This window comes from Mus caroli, chromosome 11 (assembly GCF_900094665.2).
Source record: "Mus caroli chromosome 11, CAROLI_EIJ_v1.1, whole genome shotgun sequence".
Lineage (NCBI taxonomy): Eukaryota > Metazoa > Chordata > Mammalia > Rodentia > Muridae > Mus > Mus caroli.
This window is the reverse complement of record NC_034580.1, coordinates 5,470,777-5,492,925: the sequence shown is the minus strand read 5'-3', so window position 1 is coordinate 5,492,925 and position 22,149 is coordinate 5,470,777.

The window sequence follows — 22,149 nt, the reverse complement described above, 5'->3', positions numbered from 1 at the left end:
AATACTATTTCTCCTACTTTCAACATTCCTTAGTTGGCTGAAGTTCTCTGTGTAGGGTTGAGACCTCATGGACTCTTCCTTGTCTACTTTGGCATATGTATTGGTGTCATCCTCGTTGAGCTTACATTTGGCTGGTCATAATGATGAGACTTAAAGGGTTTAGCTTCTGACATTAGTCTGAGACCGCCTCAAATAAAACCTCCTGCTCCTCTGGCCCTTACAATCTCTCTGCCTCCTCTTCCGCAATGTTCCCTGAGCCTGAGGAGTGTTTTATAGATGTATCCGTTGGGACTGGGCTCCACAACTCTGCATTTTGGTCCGTTGTGGTTTTCTGTAGTGTCTTCCATCTATTGCAAAGAAAAGTTTCCTTGATCAGGCTGAGAATTACACTTATCTGTGCATATGAGTACAAACATTTAGATTGTTATTACAGATTACAGAGTTCTCCTCTATTACTCTATATACTTCCCTAGCTTTGAGTAGGTGGCTAGGTTTATGGTACCAGACATGGTTTCTCTCTTAAGTCCAATTGGAGAGCTGTGGGTTACTGCCAAGGTATGTGTGCCAATGCTACACACTTATGGAGCCATGCTGGTCTTGTGGTTCAAAGGCACATAGCTAGGAAGCTTGAATGGTGTTTTCTGGTACCATGAAAGCTAGTGTTCAGTAAGGGAACATTTAAGTCAATGACAGATTAGAGCCCTGTGGGGACTGTGTCTGAAGTACATACGGGTATATGTAGCCACAATGTTGATGTGGAAACTTTGGTTAGATGCATGTTTAGATCTGGGTATCACTACATTATTTTAGCTGGTCTATAAGTCTTAGGCTTAGGAAATCCTTTTGTTTAAGCCTCCTCAATAGCTGGGAGCACAACTGTACATCAGGGCACTTTGAAAGTAGAAGAATTAAGAGAAAATGGGCCATAGCTTCCTTCTCAATTATGCCTATTACCTATCTGGGGTCTTTTCAAATAATTTGGTTCTTGTGAGCTGCTCTGGTTTTCATTAGTATAATGAAATACAAGAGGCAAGATAACTGTATAAAGAAAAAAGGTTTGCTGAGCTTACCACTTTGAACATTTAAGAGCACAAAATGAGCTGGTGTTAGCTTAGTTCTGATAATGATCATCTTGCTGGCAGGAGTCCTAGGGTGACACAAAGCATCACTGAGCAAGTGACAAGGAGTACGTCTGTGTACACTTGCTTCTTTCTGTGTATGAAGCCATCAAGTGGACCCCATTCTAATGACTTCATCTAAAATGAATCACTTCCCCAGGCTCTGCCCCACACTATAGTAGGCTTGAGTTTCCATCCTCTTACAATATGACCATCACCATCTGGAGAGGGTGATTACAATCCTGAATGAACTCAGCAGGCAGAGGGACCACTGGGTATTCTAACCATACCATGTGCTATTTAAAGATGATCTTTTAATGTTTATTTTTAAATGCTTACTTTGAAGATGTTAATTTGGCCAAGATGGAGAGTTTTCGGTGCATGGCTGTGGAATTTTTTGAGCATGAGCAAAATCAGCATTTCCCAAGCAATGTCTCCTGACAGTTTCCAAGGCACTTCTCAGCTCTGTTTGCCATTCTTGGTCACCTCTGGGGAGTACTGCTCCCGGTGGAAGTCAAAATTAACAGACTGCTGAACCCTGGCACTTGGTTCATGGCTACACTGACTTCGTGATCCTATGAATGGCTGCAGGGTCTCAGCAGCTCACCGATGATTTCCATGTCCCTGACATCATTTTACGTGTAATTACTGGGATGTTATCTTGCTACCTACTTAAGGTAAGAAAAAGCATTGCTTATTCCACTGTTAACTTGTCTCTTTCAAATAAGTGCTTCCCTGAAAATGCCTCAATTTTAGTGGTTAGCCACTCTCACCCTACATGCTACTTGAAATAAACCAATCAGGTTTTAACCTTGTAGGATGGCAGCAGAGAAGTCCAACTTGTTCAACACCTGTGAGAAGAATTTCCTCACAGAGCTAATAGCAAATGTTACCAACGTCACAGGGTTGTTATGGTTACTTTTTAACCCATGTAGGTGAGAGCCTACCTAGGACCCTGAGGGTGGAGCTTCTTTCCTTGGTGCCTCTGAAATACTTGCCACCATCCAGTAAGGGGCTGTCACATCTCACAAAGAAAGACTTCACCAAAGCCTGAGGAAGACTGTTCCAACACTCTTGTCATCCAAGAGAATGAGGAAAAGCTAAGGACTGGCGCCATCTTTAGTCAGGTTGAACATGGCTGGGTTTATTCAGGACACTGTAGTAGCCTGGGAGCCCAGAGGCTGTGCTGTGAAACTCTTAGGAGCTCCTCCCCGCCCGTACCATACCAAGGGTGCATTGGATATTACTCTGCCCCCATTTCTCCTCATTTCTAAACCTGCAATGCCTGGCTGTCTTTTAACTGGAATGACATATAATCCTGTGTTTCTAAAAAGAACAAGTAAATTTTATTCTTGTAAAGAGCTGTAAAGTCATGAAGTCCCAGGCAGTCTAACAGTCTTTCATGTATAGAGCATGTATTCTGCCTGTTCACAGTGGTGGCTTTGACTCAGAAGTGGTCAGTCCTGTGTCCATCACAGTAGAGGATCCTACACTGACTGCCGGTCACTCGGAGATCCTTTCTGCGGTTACAACCCTATAGATCTATCTATAGGACATGATTAGAAACCCTCAGGGGACAAGCATCCCCTACCCTAAAGGTGCTCTAAGGTGTCCCTGACACCTGGAAAAGACCAACTTGGGAAGGAACCCAGCCATGACCAAGCAGGGCAAGACCATATGTCTGCCCTGAACCTAGGGCTCAGCTACAAAGGCACCTCCATGAATCCCTGCACTGTGGCTGCCCCTGCCAACAGACCAGTCACCCAAGCACTCGGCTCACAAAGCAAGCATGCTCAGAGCCGGAAATAGCCATCTATGTTTAAAATATTATGATAATTTCCACATCACAAGTTTGTCTAGAGCAGATATTAAAGAAAGGCAATGACGCTGCCACATATTCTGGCCACTTAACATCTATGACATGTGAAGAAATGAGATTCTCATTAAGAAAGCCAGTCACTGGGACATGCTACTTGGCTGAAGGTATACTCTCCACCTGCCTTAGCCTCTTCCCAGGTACTGAAATGTGTGCATCTGGGCATCATGAGCTGGTAGCCACAAACTCACCATGCAAGCCCATCTGTTTCTCTTCCCTCTGTTCTCACAGCCCCGTGCCAAGGAAAGAATATGTAGGTTCCCTGCTGGGCTTCGCCGGGCTTCTTCTGTCAGCTCTATTTGACAGGAACAACTTGAGGTCAGATGTTGTCTTTTATAGTTCAAATATCCAGAGAGCTGCTGAGAACTGAGGCCTGAGACAGCAGGGTTCTGGTGGCTGAGGAACATGGAGCCCTTCCTCAGGGAAGAAACATTTTAACGCATTGCTCTGGTGTCACTTGTCACTTCCATTTGCCACCTCCTCCATCATCTTTCCTTAGAAACCTATGCCCTCTGTCTACTTCTCTCTTTTAAATATTTACTTTTAACCTTTATCTCTGTGTGTGTGTGTGTGTGTGTGTGTGTGTGTGTGTGTGTGTATGTGTGTGTGTGTGTGCATTCAGCTACCCACGGAAGTAAGAAGAAGGTGCAGGATCTCCTAGAGCTATTGGTGGTTTGTAAGCCACTTGACATGGAGGCTGAGAAAGGAAACAGGATCCTCTGCAAGAGCAGCAAGTGCTTTCAGCCATGGAACCATCTCTCCAGCTCCACAATTGGTCTCTTCCAGGTCTTCCAGGTCTCTTCCAGTCTCTTTTCCCTCTGTACTCTTTCTCTCTCCCAACCTCCCCCTCTGTTTTATTTCTTCTCCCTCAATACCCATTCTGTACCATTATTGTCATATTAAAAAAAAAAAAAAAAAAGAATCCTAGGCGCTGGAGAAATGGCTCAGCAATTAAGAACATTGACTGCTCTTCCAGAGGTCCTGAGTTCAGTTCCTAGCAACCACATGGTTGCTCACAACCATCTGTAATGGGATCTGAGGACAGCAACAATGTATTCACATATATAACATAAATAAATCTTTTTTTAAAAAATGAATCCAATACCTGTGTTTGTCAACTTTCCCTTACTGTGACAAAACCACCTGAGATAATTAATTTAAAAGGAAGAAAGGTTTATGTCACCCACCGTTTCAGAGGTTTCAGGCCAGGGTAGATTGACCACAATGCCTTCAGGTCTGTGGAGAGGCAGGACAATATAGTGCAGTACGTGGATGAAGTGAGCTGCTCATTGTGGCAGCAGGAAGCAAAGAGAGAAAGGAGGACAGTGTGCAGTAAACCGCTCAATGATTGCCTGATGACCTTCCCTTCATCTATGAGACCCCATTCCTAAAGGTCCCAATACCTCTCAGTACCAGAGGCCTTTGGCCTTTGGGACTCTGATCCAAATCTCAGCAGCATCCATCCTTCTTGAATAACTTCTCTGTAGCTGTTTGTTTGCCTTATTCTGTTTTTTGTTTTTACTCTATCTTACCCACAAATTAAATTTCATGTTACCTTTTATTTTAGTTTCAGTTGATATATCACTACTGTAAAGCACACAGGGTAGAATTTGTTAGAAGATCCATCTTCTTGGGTATCATTTCCTTACAGTGAAAATATTCTGAGTCCTCTTCCCCACCAACAGCACTGTTAACCACAGACATCTGCTGTGCTGAAGAACACTAGAACCTGTCTGCCTCTCTAGCTGCCACTTTGTACACACTGACGTATCTCTATTGGGAACCCTGGCATGAATTCCCCAAAAGTGCCTCTGCCAGGTTTATCACACAACATAGTATGACTGACCCATCAACTCCCTAGCAACTGTCAAGTGTTGTGGCCACTTGTAGAAAGCTCTGTACTGAACCCAGGGTTCCTGGCTCTTTGTTCCACTCTAAGCAGGGCTTCTCACCAACATTGCCAAATTGAAGAGGCCTGTGTTGACGAGCAGCATGGTTCCTCCCACTATCCAGGGACAATCCTGAGTAAACATGATGAGTGCATCTCTTGTCACCTCAACCTAAGTAACAAGAGTCTCCATCCTCCTGAGTTTTTCAAAATGAGAGGCAGAACTGAAAACATGAGAAATGGAGAGGTATATGTCCTAAGGACGTCCTGTGACTGTGCTCTGTTACTGTTCCTATTTATGTGGGAGCAGAGAGCCATTAGGCTCCCCACATCCCAACAGAGCTCTGTCCCCTATTGCCAGAATGTCCTCCACCTGCAGCTCAGCACACTGGACAGCCAATCTTAAGCTTAACTTTTCCAGTAAAAAGTGTGTGTGTGTGTGTGTGTGTGTGTGTGTGTGTGTGTGTGTGTGTAATAGAATCTGTGTACATGTCTGTACACATATATATTTAATGTGAGAATTTGTGTTTATGTATATAATATAGGGTTTCTTGAAAAAATTAAATAAAGTAGATAATAATTCAATTTTATAAGTTCTTAAGAAATGGTGAATTTCTCGTTTAGAATAGTTTGCTCACGATTAACTATCTGGGTTATGTCTGTATCTCTACCTGTTCAGAGCTCTGTCTATGGTGTGCAGTTCAGATCTTAAATTCAGTCCTTCTCCTCACTAAAAGTTGCTGAAAACTTCAGGTGGCTTTAATAAAAGAGCCACTTAACATGTGGCTCCGCTTCTGTGTATATTTTTTTCTCTGTATTTCATCAGTATTGAAGTGACTACTTCCATTTACACTGGCTTTAGTGGTAAATAGGCTGAATTCTTGACTTAAATCTATTTTTGCTCAAAGTTTGAGTAAATGTTTTCATTGAGACACCACTCAGTGCCCTGTTGTTGAGTTGCTGTTGCAGTGAGTAAAGCAATAAAGCAGAGAGGATAATGTGCCCATCAACAGTGTCACCCTGAAAAGAGGATGTGCCCATCAACAGTGTCACCCTGAAAGCATGGCAGCCAGCACAACCACTGGTCACAGACTCTGACTAGCATACACAGAAAATGACAGACAAAAGGCAGTCATCTCAAGGGCATTAGAAGAAGTACAGTCATTTCATTTATTGTAATATAAGTCTGAATTGTTTTTTGTTAGTGTTATCAAATATTTCCTTATTCTTGGTATATGATTTTAAAAATGAATAATCTGAGAAGAAAGAAAGAGAGGTTGGGATATTTAAAATAATGGTTAAATGAGTAATGAAAGATGCCAAGAAGTAGAGAAAAATAAATAGAAAATAAAATAAAAGAGAAAGCAAAAACATAAAAACAATAGAGCGAGGTAATGGGAAGTGCCACCTCCAACCTATTGAAGGTTCAAGGATACTTCCAGTTTCCATGTGCACCTGGAGCTAACCCTGTGCCACAGCTCTCCCTACCCAAATCCCACTGGAGAGAGCTGGTCTCCCAGGGTGCTGACACACCTGAAAGCACTGGTAAGACCACCACTTCTGATCAAATTCCTGGCCCAAGAGGGACCTGCCCAGAGCCATCAGGACACAGGAACCAAGGAACAGCTGGGAATAGGATTCTTCTAGTTTTTGTCTGCATCCAGGAGCTGACCCTGTGCCACACTTCAAATCCCACCCATAGATAGCTGGTCTCCCAAGAGTGCTAACACACAGGCTTACAGGAGGGACAAGCCACAGTCAGAGACAGCAAGACCAGCTAACATCAGAAATAACCAGATGGTGAGAGGCAAGGGCAAGAACATAAGCAACAGAAACCAAGGCTACTTGGCATCATCAGAACCCACTTCTCCCACCACAGCAAGCCCTGGATACCTACTGGAAAAGCAAGACTCTGATTTAAAATCACATCTCATGATAATGATAGAGGACTTTAAGAAGGACATAAATAACTACTTTAAAGAAAAACAGGTAAACAGGTAGAAGCCCTTAAAGAAAAAACACAAAAATCCCTTAAAGAATTACAGGAAAACACAACCAAACACGTGAAGGAATTGAACAATGGTTATCCAGGATCTAAAAATGAAAATAGAAACAATAAAAAAAAAATCACAAATGGAGACAACTCTGGAGTTAGAAAACCTAGGAAAGAGATCAGGAATCATAGATGAAATACAAGAAATAGAAAGGAGAATCTCAGGTGCAGAAGATACCATAGAAAACATTGACACAACAGTCAAAGAAAATGTAAAATGCAAAAAGCTCCTAACCCAAAACATCCAGGAAATCCAGGACAATGAGAAGACCAAATCTAAGGATAGTAGGTATAGAAGAGAGTGAAGATTCCCAACTTAAAGGGCCAATAAATATCTTCAACAAAAATATAGAAGAAAACTTCAGTAACCTAAAAAAGAAAAACTGCCCATAAACATACAAGAAGCATACAGAACTCCAAATGGACCAGAAAGGAAATTAATCCAAATTCACAAAACAAAGAAAGAATATTAAAAGCACTAAGGGAAAAATAACATATAAAGGCAGAGTTATCAGAATTTTACCAGATTTCTCAATAGAGACTATGAAAGCTAGAAGATCCTGGGCAGATGTCATACAGACCCTAAGAGAACACAAATGTCAGCCCAGGCTACTATACTGAGCAAAACTCTCAATTTACCATAGACAGAGAAACCAAGAAATTCCATGTCAAAACCAAATTTACACAATATCTCCACAAATCCAGCCCTACAAACAATAATAGATGGAAAACTCCAACACAAAGAGGGAAACTAAACCCTAGAAAAGGCAAGAAAGTAATCTTTTAACAAACCCAAAAGAAGATAGCCACATAAACATAATTCCACCTCTAACAACAAAAGTAACAGGAATCAACAGTCACTATTCCTTAAGATCTCTTAACATCAATGGACTTAATTCCCCGATAAAAAAGACATAGACTAACAGATTGGGTATGTAAACAGGACCCAGCATTTTGCTGCATAAAGGAAATACACCTCAGTGACAAGGACAGACACTATCTCAGAGTATCTAGAAAATATCATCCTGAGTGAAGTAACTCAGTCACAAAAGAACACACATGGTATGCACTCACCGATAAGTGGATATTAGGCAAAGGGTGTGGAATAGCCATGATAGAACTCATGGACCACATGAAGCGCAAAAGGAAGGAAGACCAAAGAGTGGATGCTTCAGTCATACTGAGAAGGGGGGACAAAATAATCAAAGGAAGTAGAGTGTGTGAGGGACATGGGAGGAAGAGGGGGGAGGGGAAGAAGAGGGGCAGAATCAGGTATAGGAGGAGATGAAGGAGATGTACAAAGGGTCAGGAAATTGAACAGAGGTGTGTAGCAATGGGGCATGGGGAGCTGGGGGTAGCAACCAGAAGGTCCCAGATGCCAGGAAAGCAAGAGCCTCCCAGGATCCCACAGGGATGACATTAGTTGAAATGCCCCACAAACAGGAGGGAGAACCTGTCAAGACCATATCCAGAGGTTAGGCATGGTCCCCAGTTGAGGGATGGGGCCACCCACCCATCTCCAAAATTTTAACTCAGAATTGTTCCTGTCTAAAGGAAATACAGGGACAAAGAGTAGAACAGAGACCAAAGGAAAGGCCATCCAGAGACTGCCCCACCTGGGGATCCATCCCACAAGCAGACACCAAACCTAGACACTATTGTGGATGCCAAGAAGTGCTTGCTGACAGGAGCCTGGTATAGCTGTCTCCTGAGAGGCTCTGCCAGATCCTGACCAATACAGTTGTGGATGCTCACAGCCAACCATCAGACTGAGCACAGGGACCACAATGGTGGAGTTAGGGGAAGGACTGAAGGAACTAAAGGGGCCTTATTTGGCATCAATGGCAAGGGAGGCCCTTGGTCTTGTGAAGGCTTCATGCTCCAGTGTAGGGAATGCTAGGGCAGTGAGACAGGAGTGAAGGGGGGAGGGGAACACCCTCATAGAAGCATGGTAAAGCGGGATGGGATAGAGAGATTGCAGAAGGGAAACTGTGAAAGGGGATAACATTTGAAATGTAAACAAACAAAACATCTAATTAAAAAAAGGAAAAAATGAGAAAAAAGACACTTTTATAATTCTTGATCTTACAAGTACATAATATTATTTTAATAAAAATATATTGCATACTTAAATGCAAACTAACAAACTTCCTATCTTGTCTTAGAACTTATATTAATGTTACTTATGAAATTTAAAACATATACTAATATAAGAATTACTATTTTTACAAATGTTCTAAAAACTAATTTAAAATTAATAATGGACATCATATAATAATATTCAAATTAGCAATGTTAATATAATCTGAACAATATCTTGCTGATATGTAATTGCAGTAACCAGCTGTTTTAGGCATAGTTTAGTTTATAATTCAGCATGCCTATAAATTTGTTTCTTATGATAACTAAATATTCTTAAATTCAATATTCAATTATATTATTGAAATTTCTATTCAAATATTGGCATAAGATTAAGAAAAAAATTTTGCACAGCCACTTGAATTTTAGTTCATTCCCAATGTAGTCAAGTTGACAAAGTAGCCATTACAGGGGATTTATTAGAGAAAGCATGTGTGGGTCTTTAAATGTCTCAAAGATTTTACACTGTTCTCTATTTGATGGGCAGTTTCACTAAGAGTGAACTTTTCCTTCAAAACTGTGGAATCTGTGTTACTCACCTTGTAACAGTCAGGATTCACAGTGCCAATCTGATGCCAGAAATATTCTTCATACTTACTAGTGACTTTTCTTTTTCCTCTAAAAGATGTTGCTGTCTCTCTTTTTTTTTTTTTTCATTATTGGTGTCCTAAAATTATAGCATAAAGTTAATGTGTAAAGCAGTTTAACCATGGAAGTTTCTAGGAGCACAGCTAAGCAGGAGGAAGACTGATTATGTCCATAGAGGTGGGGATGATGTTGGGGATGATAATGATGATGACTAGTTTGTGGTTGTAATGATAATAGTGATGAATTGAGTGATTATGAAGGTAGTGGTGATAATGAATTAATGGTGATGAAATAATTATGGTGATGGTGGTGATGATGAAGAGGATTCAAGTAATGGGGTGATGATGGTAGTGATGGTGTAAGTAATGTCTATGGTGGTAGTTATGATTGACATGGGAGGAATAGTTGTAAGGGTGGTGATTATAGTTAGTAACAGAGACAATGGTTATGGTGGTGATGCTGATGTAATGATTATTAGGATGCTGGGTAATGGCCGTCATGGAAATGGTTATGTTAGTGATGAAATTAATGGTTATGGATTTAGTAGTGAGGGAAGCAATGACTATTGCAAAGGCCATGATGATGGTGATGGAGGTAATGGTTATGGTGGTGGTAATGATGGTGGTGATGGAGGTAATGGTTATAGTGGTGGTGATGGAGGTAATATCTATGGTGGTGGTGGTAATGAAGATGACAGTGGAAAAGAGGCAATCATTCTTTACTCTTAAAATTTCTACACAGAAGTAATCCACATCATCTCTGCCCACACTTTAAGTGCCAAATTATATCAAGGACAGTATGTGACCCTACAAAATGCCATCTCCCCAGGTGCCCAGAGAGACAAGCTAGAACATGACTCAGTCATGTCCCTACTGGTGATTCCACCTGGCCTTGACTGTGGAAATCATGTGACCATGACAACTCATAACTTGGCCTTCCCTGCAGTAGTCTTGCAGATTCTTCCTCCCATCCTTTCATTAAGATGGAGCCACCTGCTCACTTTCTGTGAGTGAATGTGTGTGTGTGTGAGAGAGAGAGAGAGAGAGAGAGAGAGAGAGAGAGAGAGAGAGAGAGAGAGTGCGCGCGCATCATGTGTGCCAGGCTGGCTTTAAACTTATGATACAGCTGGAGAATAACCTGGACTTCTGAGCTCCCTGTCTAAAGTTCCTCAGAACTGCTATTGCACAAATGTGTAATGCCACATCCAATTTTATTTGTTGCTGGGGACCAAATACCAGACTTGTGCATACTAGGCAAGCATTCTGCTAACTGAGCTACAGCCACAGTCCCAGCTTTTTACTGTAAAGACAGAATCAAATCTTGCTGCTAAAATCACATGTATAGCTCTCCCCTGCCTGTCTTGAACTGCCCCTTTCTTAGCCAGCAGGTAAAGATGACAGGAAAGGACTTTATTGATTCCCTATGAGGAGAACAAAGGGCTAAGCACACTTGTTCCCTCTTAGCCCCAAAGGATGTGTTCTAAGACACACACCCTCCCCCTCAGAACACATATTAACCAAAATTCCTCTGCTTTTCAGAGCTCTAAGTCCTTGATAGGACTTTAAAAGATGCCTCTGACATGACTTAGAAACTGGTTTGACAGAAGATACTGGATACTTCAGTCCAGAAATGAAGACTAAAGGTATCTTGGTTAAAAAAAGAAGATGATGATGATGATGATCTGACGTTCACATGGGAAGAATCAGACTAGGAAGTAGCACAAGGCAAGGTAGTAAGACTGACATGATTGAGCCCTTCTCATGGTATGGGGAAACAGCAACATTGTGGAGATCGGGAAGGAATGGATCCAATTGGAAGATTATAATCACAAAATGCAAAGCAATCGTGGTGAACCCTGATGGTGAACCCAAGCACTCTCCACTCTGAGTTCCTTAGGTTGTGAAGGAACCCATGGGGGATAATTTCTTTTAGGAATGGTGGAGAAGAATGTGTTTAAAGGAAGCTGGAGGTGTTCATAGTCTTAGCCCTGCAGAGCTCAGCAGTTTAAAATTCTTGGCTAATATATCTGGTTCCAACTTTTCTGGCATTTATCACCAACAGAGACTCCAGGTTATGGAGACAGAGATTTTTGACAACAGAAAACAGATGCCTCCAGTGGTAGAAACTAAATATTTCCTGTAATGGAACTCAGAGAGGAATTTATTGCAAAGCTCCTTGTAGTAGTCAATAAATTCCACTGCACTTTTACATGAGTTATTGGACTTCTTCATACAGAACTCCACATGTGCAGAAGATGTGCCAATGAATGCTACTCAATGGCGTCTGTGGGGAGACTGTTCCATGTAGCCTCATATGCTGAAGCTCAGGAAGCCCCAGGATGAGGGAGATTTCTGACAATAGTCAGGGACTCTCAGAATCCACCTTACAGAGTCTAGCCCTTACCCACACAGGAAAACTCTTAGCCTGTTCAAATCACTTTGTCACATAAAGGTTGGATTTTTCCTCCATGAGATAGAGAACCATTGAACCATTTTAATTAGAGAAAAAGATAGGATCAGACTTGTGTTCTGGAAGGATCTTTGGCTGTGTTGTAGATTATAAATAAGTGTGGGATGGGGAAATGAGAGGGCAAGAAACCAGTTAAGCAGCTTTTATAAGACCAGGGAAGAGATTGCAAGAATGGTCTGGAGTAAGCCTAGGTTTGAGATATCAAGAAGTAGATGGATCCGAGTGGAATGTTGGAAATGAGGTCAACAGAGCAGAAACAAGTGACTAATCAGATGGTAGATAACTGATTACTGAGGTCTGAGCCCCTGGCTGATGTGTGTGGCTGACAGAGGGTTTCAGCATTCAACACTTGAGGGGCTCCTGAGATTCAACAATGATGATCTCAGAAGCTTACTGCTGAACAGAGAGGCTAAGAATCAACTCTGAGGCCCATTCACAGTTGGCTAAATGTATCCCAGGCTCTTAAATAAAGCCTAGCAAGTGGAGGGAGAACCAGCTGAGGGGCAATAGCTGAGACAACAGAGAAACTGCCAGATCGTCAGCCATATCCTAGGTGAGATTCAGGTCCCAACATCAAGAAGGAGTCTAAGTATTCAAGGGAAAAAACCAAGATGGCACAAACGAAGGTGGGGAAGTAAGTGGATGCTATATCCTCCCTAAGGACAGATGCCAGTGGGGTTCCAGATGTACATCGTGGGAGGATGTAGCCCGTGCCTCTCTCAGTTCATCAGCTGGTTGGCCTTCCCAGTGCCCATCTCTTCCCCAGTCACATACCCTAAGACTTGACTGTAATTTCTCTCACTGTTCCCAGCCATCTGAGATGTACGCTCTGCATTTTCCTAATACGAATTCTACCATTTGGGGGGAAATGACAAGCTGGGAAGTAGAAATTGATTTAATGGTGTGAAACACATGAAATAGATTAAAAATTAGTCACATAAATGCATTTTAAGTCACTTCACTTAAAATGAGATTTTTTAATCTTCAAAATTTTAAAGGAAGGTGAGATTGGTACTTTAAAACTCAAACAAAACAAATTTGCTTTCCTCCTCACAATCTTTCTATAATGAGAAACACTAAAAATATCTGAAAGAAACTAAGTAGGACCGTTCACTCCTGCCAGCTCACACCCTGATGCTTAAGAAAAATAACAAATAAGAACCAGCACTGTGGATTTTCCAGAAGTCATAAATTGTTTTGATATTTTTAGTAATGCAATAACCACATGTTTAATATGAGTAAAATATGTCTGAAAATTATGTGTTGTTTTTGGAGGAGATTGAATTTTCTACTTGTACTTAATATAAACCAGTGTACTGTTTTAGTAGAAAATCTAAAAAGGTCACACTTAATGGTCCAAAATTACATAGCAAAGATATAAGTAAATAATCTTATCGCTTCTCTTTAAAAATGTTTCCCATTTAATAGCTCTGTAGAAATGAAATTAGATTCCAAAAAAAGCCAGTTAATCTTCAGGCACGGGGGTGGTGCTCATGAAAAGCAGAGCGAGTGTTTCCCATCTGGCTGGCAGGCTTGTATGCTGCTCAGGAAACACGCCAGGAGTCTGCAGGCCTGGCCATCCTAAGTCCCTGGGTATCATGATCCTGGAATGTTCACACGTTTTCAAAGCCAGTCTCTCAAAACAATGTGAGGAGTAATGGATGCCTTATGAGTTAATTGGTAGCACACAAAGCGAGAACGGTTTTGAAGAGCAACACAAAGCCAGTTAACATTTTCTTCAATGAAATAAGATTCATGATGATGTCACTCATCCCCCTAGACCATGATGGTTTGGGGCTTGTGCATGCTGAGTGGAACGCTCTGCTGGACAATGTCAATAATCAGAAGGCTCAAGTCCATAGACCTTTCAGCAGTGTTCTGGAAGTGTAATTCACATGAAAGAAAGGCGCATTTGCTAAAGCATTTACTAAGTACCAAAAAGTTGCCTTGCCGCCCATTTAACTCATGAAACTACTCTATAAGGAAGGGATGACCTGAAAAATACTGGGCAGAGAATCAACGTGGGCTGTTCATGTGAACTAAGACAGTTCAGTTACCTACAGAAACTAAGTACGTAGTTAATAGCTATATATATAATTCATAAGTAACTTTATATATAGTTATTACTAATACATAACTATATCATATACAATTACATAACATATTCCTATTAAATATCAGTAAACAATTATAAAGCCAGTGATACAGAAAACAGAATCATAAAACACCTTAATGACCATCTGGCCTGACAACTTCTCATCCTCCTCATCCCTCTTCCTTCTTGTCCTCCTCCTCCTTCATCCTTTCTTCCTTTTTTGCCTCCTCCTCCCTCCTTCCTCTTTTTCATGATCCTTCTTCTCTTCCTCTTTCATCTCATCCACCCTTCTCCTACTTTACCCATGCACTCCATGAATATTCATGAAACTGTTTCCACAGGGACCATAATTACACAGCCAGGTACAAAATGAGAGTTGAAGAATGTTGGAAGGTAAAATGCTGGAACCATTTGAAAGCATGTTAGCATATTTTTCTCTGGAGACTTTGTAATGAATGTCTGGTATGGTGTGGGCATGGTTCGAAGAATAGGACCGTAGTCTCTGGATCCAGAGTCACATTTAAAGACCCACCATGAGAAAGCATCTGATGTCCATCAACAGTAAATGGATGTGTGTGAAACGGCACAATCACTGCATGGGAGCAGATGAACAGCATGCAAAGACTTTATGGACTCATCTTTCTGTGGCGTCCTCAAAAATAAGCTTAGCAGAATTGTGGGGGCACTCGCAAGGATTGGGAACTACAAAGAGGGAAAAGCAGACAGACAGACAACCAGCACCGTGCAGTGCTGGGGCTGAGGCAGAGCTGGACAGCAGGTGGCTCGGCACAAACTGTCTGAGACATGGATGAGTTTCATGGGAATCACATAATTATTTGCTAAACTACACCTCTTATGATATTGTGCTACATATTGTATTTCACAATAAAATGGTTGTCAAAACATTAACACCATGTGTCTGAAGCACACATACACACATCTGACTGTATTAAGTAATTATGTGTGCTTAACTTTCTCTTCTTCAGTTTCAGTAGTTTCTAAAATTTACAAAAGTTACCATTTTAGTGAACTAAAAAGTTATCCTGAAAATGAAGGAGGAAAAACCCCACCCTGGAGTTGCCTGATTAGTCACTGCCCTTGGGAAGCAATATTGAAAGGGGAGAAGAGAGGCAGGGGACAGGTCAGCATTCCAGGGGAGGATTTATAGCTCTGGCTGGACTAATAAAACTACCTAGTGACTTGCTCCTGGCCCAAGCCTAGCCTTTGTGTCCTGAGTTGGCTGAGGAATGTTCTCTGTTTTGACAGCCATGATAGTCCACTAGGCAAGGGGCACCCTAGGGGCTTCAGAACAGAGCCCCTTTGTGTGCCCCCTGCCCAGCACCAGGAGCTCCTTCTCATTCCTTCTCTTTTCAGATTGCCTACAATCCTCTTAAGATGGTGTCTGGATTCAATCACAGCTTTGTAGTGTCCCTAAGTCTTGTTTCTGCCTCCTCCCAGCTACAAAAGCTTCAAAATCTGCCAGCAAGAGCTTCCTTACATCCCTAGAGTCTATGAGCCTTCAGTGTGTTGAGAGAGGCTAGAGCACCAAGGCTGGGTCACTCAATGTGGACAGAAAATAAGTCACTAGGACCATAGCTCCCCTACTCCTACCTCACAACTTACAAGAGCAAAAACATAACACCAATGGGTAAGCCAGCAACATAATCTGTCATGGGCTCTAGACTCACCAGAGACAAGCCTCCAGTTATACCTGTGGGAGATTATTTAGGTCAGGTTATGCCTACAAAGTGTGGCCTTAATTAGATTAATCAAAGCAGGAAGTACCCATCCACCACGGATGTTACCATTCCCTGAGCTAGAGTCCTGAATTATATAAGAAGAAAGTAAGCTGAGCACAAGCTTCTGCTGCTGTTTTCTGGGTATAGATGCAATGTGACCTTCCAGTCTCCTGCCCTTCCATCTTACCTTCCCTGCCTGAATTTCTCACTATAATAAACTGCATCACAGTTTATAGTTAATTCAGAATAAGCCCTTTCTCCCAGAAGTTGCTTCTTGTCAGGTCATTTTGCCATGGGGAAAACTGAGACAACTACTTCATAGAATTATCAGTGAATAACCAGAGCAGCTCATCTCATGACACAGAGTATGAATGGAGTACTACTCAGCAATTAAAAACAATGAATTTATGAAATTCTTAGGCAAATGGATGGATCTGGAGGACATCATCCTTGAGTGAGGCAACCCAATCACAAAAGAACACACATGATACACACTCACTGATAAGTGGATATTATCCCAGAAACTTAGAATGCCCAAGATACAACTTGCAAAACACTTGACAATCAAGAAGAAGGAAGACCAAAGGGTGGATACTTCATTCCTTCTTAGAATGGGGAACAAAATACCCATGGAAGGAGTTACAGAGACAAAGTTCGGAGCTGAGATGGAAGGAAGGATCATCCAGAGACAAACCCACCTGGGGATCCATCCCATATACAACCACCAAACCCAGATACTATTGCATAGCCAGCAAGATTTTGATGACAGGACCCTGATATAGCTCTCTCTTGTGAGGCTATGCCAGTGCCTGGCAAATACAGAAGAGGATGCTCAAAGTCATCTATTGGATGGAACACAGGACACCTAATGAAGGAACTAGAGAAAGTACCCAAGGAGCTAAAGGGGTCTTCAACCCTATAGGAGTAACAACAATATGAACTAACCAGTACCCCCCCACCCAGAGCTATGTCTCTAGTTGCATATGTAGCAGAGGATGACCTAGTCGGCCATCAATGGGAGGAGAGGCCCTTGGTCTTGAGAAGATCATATGCCCCAATACAGGGAAATGCCAGGACCAGGAAGCAGGAGTGGGTGGGCTGGGGAGCAGGGCAGGGGGGAGGGTATAGGGGGCTTTTGGGATAGCATTTGAAATGTAAATGAAGAAAATATCTAATAAAAAGATAAAGTCATGTGGGGCATGGTGGTGCACACCGTTAATCCCAGCACTTGGGAGGCAGAGGCAGGTGAATTTCTGAGTTCAAGGCCAGCCTGGTCTACAGAATGAGTTCCAGGACAGCCAGGGATACACAGAGAAACCCTGTCTCTAAAAAACAAAAATAAATAAACAAATAAAATTAAGTCATATAAAAATGAAGAAAAAAGAAGAAAACAAAATACATGCTTCCACATCTGTCCTCAGTGAGCTACTTCCTCTCACTAGGCTCCACCCTCAGCTTGTCACCACATATTTCTTACTTTTTGTTGTGATAAGACACCAAAGAGCAACTCATACAAGAACTTATTTGGGGGCACAGTTCCAGAGGGTGAGTCATGATGGTGGAAAACCCATGATATCAGCCATAGGAAGCTGAGCACTCACATCTCAGCCACATATAGGAAGCGGAGTCTAAACCCTCAGAGTTTATGCTTGTTGTCCTTTCTTGCTAAATGTTTTTCTTTTCCTAAATAGTCCCCCTTTACTATGTCTGTCTTAGTTACTTTTCTGTTGCCCTGACAAAAGACCAGGACCAAAGCAACTTATTTTTAAAAATGCTTAATTTGGAGCTCACAATAGCACAGGGGAACATGACAGCAGGCAGCCAGGCACAGTGCTGTAGTGTTAGCTGGCATCCTTATCCACAAGTAGGAGGCAGAGAGTGAGTGAGCTAGCTAACTGAGAACAGAATGGGCTTTTGAAACCTCCAAGCCATTTTCGGTTATACACACTCCTAGTCCTTCCCAAACATTTCCACCAGCCAGGAAGCAATCATTCAAATATAGGAGCCTATAGGGGCGTTCATCACTCAGACCATCACATCTTTTTTAAAATCTAGATTCCATATGAGAGGAAAAATATATGGTACCTGGCTGATTCTAGTTTTTTCACTTAACATGATCAACTAAGGTTCCAGTTCCATCTAATTTCTCTCCAAAAAAAAAAAAATGTGCTCTTCCTATGGATAATTAAAAATCAATTGTGCATTATGATATGTATGTATGCATGTGTGTGTGTATATATGTGTGTATGTACGTATTGCCACAGACCCTTTTGGTCCCTGTCTGCGTAGAACGGGTCTCTGGTTGCAGGAGGACAAGGAGTCAGTGAATGAATGACAAACAGAATCAACATGAGAGATTGTGTAGAATCTGAATGTAATTTTTCAAGTCGAGCATCATACTTTTTATACAGAAGAGTGACAAGAAACCAGGCGAGATATATCTGCCGAGTTACAGTGACACAATACAAAAGGAATGTATACATCAAAAGAAGGCAGGGACCAGGCCGCTGCCACTAAGAAGGGAGCCAGGTGTAATGCTAGTCTATTGTTAAGCCCACCACCAGGGGTTCTTAGTAAATGCCTGACTTATACTGTTTCTTTGGGCCTAGGGAAGAACCCTGTGTCAGGGGCATTCCTTAACTCTTACATGGTAAACCCACCTATTAGCTAAGCCATTGTGTATGGGTGAGACTGGCTACTGCCTCAAGTAAACACTCTGCAGACCAGCCCGCTATTCTGGCTTGGTTCTTTGTAATGCCTAATTAGTTTCACCTGTCTCTACTAGAAGTAAATTTGAATGTTACTGAAAAGATAACCTTCTTACTGAACTCCTACTGAATTCCAAGTTTGTCAGCTTCAAGAATTTTCTGGGATGTTGGAACACGAAAGCTTAGCTATTTCAGAATTCAATCTTTAAAGGCACTTATAATAAAATAATACTAAAAGAGAGCCCGTGCATCCATACACCAGACTAACACAGGGATAGGGTATGAGTATACAGGTTATGAGAATGCCAAGGTTCCAGGGGGTTGAGTTTCCTTGAAACTCTTTGCCTCATGAGTGCTTCCAGGCCTCTCGGTCTACCAAGCAGACTTCACTGGAGTGTGCATAGCAATGTATATCATATTTTCATCCATTCAACCAATGATGAGTACATAGAGTGACTGATAGCTTGGTTATTGCAAATAGTGCTACAATAAATATAGGATAGAGGTGTCTCTAGATGCTGACAGATTTGCGGGGGGGGGGGNGNGGGGGGCTGTATAAATGCAACTGGATCTTATGATAGCTTCATTGTTAATTTTGTGAGCATACTCCATACTGATTTCCAAAGTGTCTAAACTAATTTAAATTCTTACCAATAGTATATAAGGATCTCTGTTTTCCAGCATTTGCTGTTTGTTTTCTTGATGGTAGCCATCCTGTCACTGGTAAAACAGATTTCAGTTTGGTTTTGTCTCACATTTATCTAGCTGAGACAGCTAAATGTGTTAAACATTTTTTTTCATCTCTGCTCCATCTTTGCCCCTGCATTTCTTTTAGACAAAATAAAATTTGGGTTTTGTGGGTAGGTTGGTGTCCTTGTCCCTCCACTGGGGATCCTGCCTGGTTACAGGAGGTAACCTCTTCAGGTTCTATGTCCCCACTGTTAAGGATTTTGGCTAAGGTTACTCACATTAACTCCAGGTCTCTGGGACTTCCTAAATGTTTCCCCCACCCCAGGCAGCTACAGACTTTCGTTCATTCTCCTGGTTCTCTGGGTCTCTCTTCTGTCTCTCCACACACATGATTCTGTACCTCTACCAATCCCCTTCCTGCTCCCCTCTCCCACCCAGTTCCCTCCCTCCATCTTCCTCCTATGACTATTTTGTCCCCTCTTCTAAGTATGGTTCAAGCATCCTCACTTGTGCTTTCCTTGTTTAACTTCTTCGGGTCTGTAGGTATATCATGGGTATCCTGTACATTATGGCTAATTATCCATTTATCAGTGAGTACATACCATGCAGAGGCTGAAGGAATGACCAACCAATAACCAGCTCAACTTGAAACCCATCCTATAGGCAAACACCAATCCCTGACATTAATGATACTCTTGTTATGTTTGCAGACAGGAACCTAGCATAACTGTCCTATAAGAAGATCTACCCAGCAGCTGATTAAAACAGACACAGATGCCCACAGCCAAATACTGGACAGAGGTCAGATCTTGTTGCATGTGGCTTTTGTTAGGTTGCCTAGCTCTGGGAATGGAACACACACTACAAACTCCCATGTACAGAATATTGGATCTGAGGATGAAAAACACAAACACACACAGTTATTCAATTTCAACTTGCCTCATTGGTTCAATTGCTGAGCATTATTAATCTTCAATGATTACCATGTCTTCCCCAATACACTTAGCTCAGCACCCTAAATGTGTCCTCAACTTTAGATGCTCAGCCACTTTTAGTCTCAGATCAACATCCCCAGTTCCTCACCTGTAGAAGTGACCAGTGCCTGATCCACCTAAGATCTCACTTGGCTGATCTTGTCCCTCCAAAGCATGGCAAAAATTTTCTCCTCTCCTTGCATATGCTAGCTTGTCTCTGGGGACCTAGAAGTACTGCCTGTCCTTCCACCAACAATTGCCTCATGGTATCTTTACTGATAGATCAAGAACCAAATGGGGAACAGGACCTTAGCATCAGAACTACCCCTACAAGGTCTCTTATGGAAGAGTGGGAGAAGGATTGAAGGCCCTAAGGTGCCTGGGAACCTCACAGGATTACCAACAGAGTCAACTAACCTGGACCCCTGGGAGCTCTCAGAGAGTCAGGCACCAACCAAAGAGCACACACAGGCTTGAACGAGGTCCCTAGGGCACATGAAGCAGATGTGCAGCTCAGTCTCCATGTGGGAACCCAACAACTAAAGCTGAGGAACTTCCTAAAGATGTAGCCTGATTGTGGTATTCATTCCCCAACAAGGCTGCCCTGTCTGGTCTCAGTGAGGGAGGATGGGCCTACCCTGGCAGAAACTTGATGAGCCAAGGTGAGGGGATACACAGGAGGGTCTCAAACTCTCAGAGAAGAAGGGAAGAGGGATGGAGGAAGGTCTTTGTGAGGGGGGACTTAGAGGGGGTAATGCTTAATGTAAATAATTAATTTTTTAAAAAGAATATATTCACATTATTCCCTTTAAAATTATGAAAGTTTAAAAAGACTATATAATGACCAATGGATTAGAGCTAATTTATTCAACCTATTCTTCTTTACATTGATTCTGCTTGTTATTATAAGCAGTTAGTTAAGAAATAAATTTTAGAGTCTGCACAGGTGAGAGAGTGGACTACAAAAGCTAACAGCTTCTGGGAAAGGCAGGAGCCACAGAGCTTCTGAGGAAGCCCCCTTTTTGGGCTCCAGACATCCAGGCACCTTCCAAGCCAGAGGATAGGTGTCTACCCGGCCCGGGAGGGTTTTGCCTGAGCAACAGCGGGAGACATCTTGGTTCCGGGACTCTGCCTAAAGTAGTCTGCACAGGTGAGAGTATGGACTACAGAAGCTAACAGCTTCTGGGACAGGCAGGAGCCACAGAGCTTCTGAGGCAGCCCCCTTTTTGGGTTCCAGACATCCAGGCACCTTCCCTGCCAGAGGATAGGTGTCTGCCCTGCCCGGGAGGGCTTTGCAGGAGCACCTGAGGGAGCCAGCTTGGTTCCCGGACCCCTCTGAGACTAGTCTGTGCAGGTGAGAGTGTGGACTACAGAAGCTAACAGCTTCTGTGACAGGAAGAAGCAACACAGCTTCTGGGACAGGTCCTGTTTTGGGCCTTCATCCTCGGCCAGGAGGGAGGTCCAAAAACCAGATATCTGTGTACCTTCCCTGTAAGAGGAGAGCTTGCCTACACAGAATGCTCTGAACACTGAAACTAAGAGGAGAGAGGTAGTCTCCCAGGTCTGCTGATAGAGGCTAACAGAATTACAAGAGGGAACAATCTCTAAACAGAGACAACTATAACAACTAACTCCACAGATTACCAGAAGGTGAAAGGTAAATGTAAGAATCTTACTAACAGAAACCAGGACCACTCACCATCATCAGAACACAGAAGAAGAAAACTTCCCAAACCTAAAGAAAGAGATGCCCATGAACATACAAGAAGCCTACAGAACTCCAAATAGACTGGACCAGAAAAGAAATTCCTT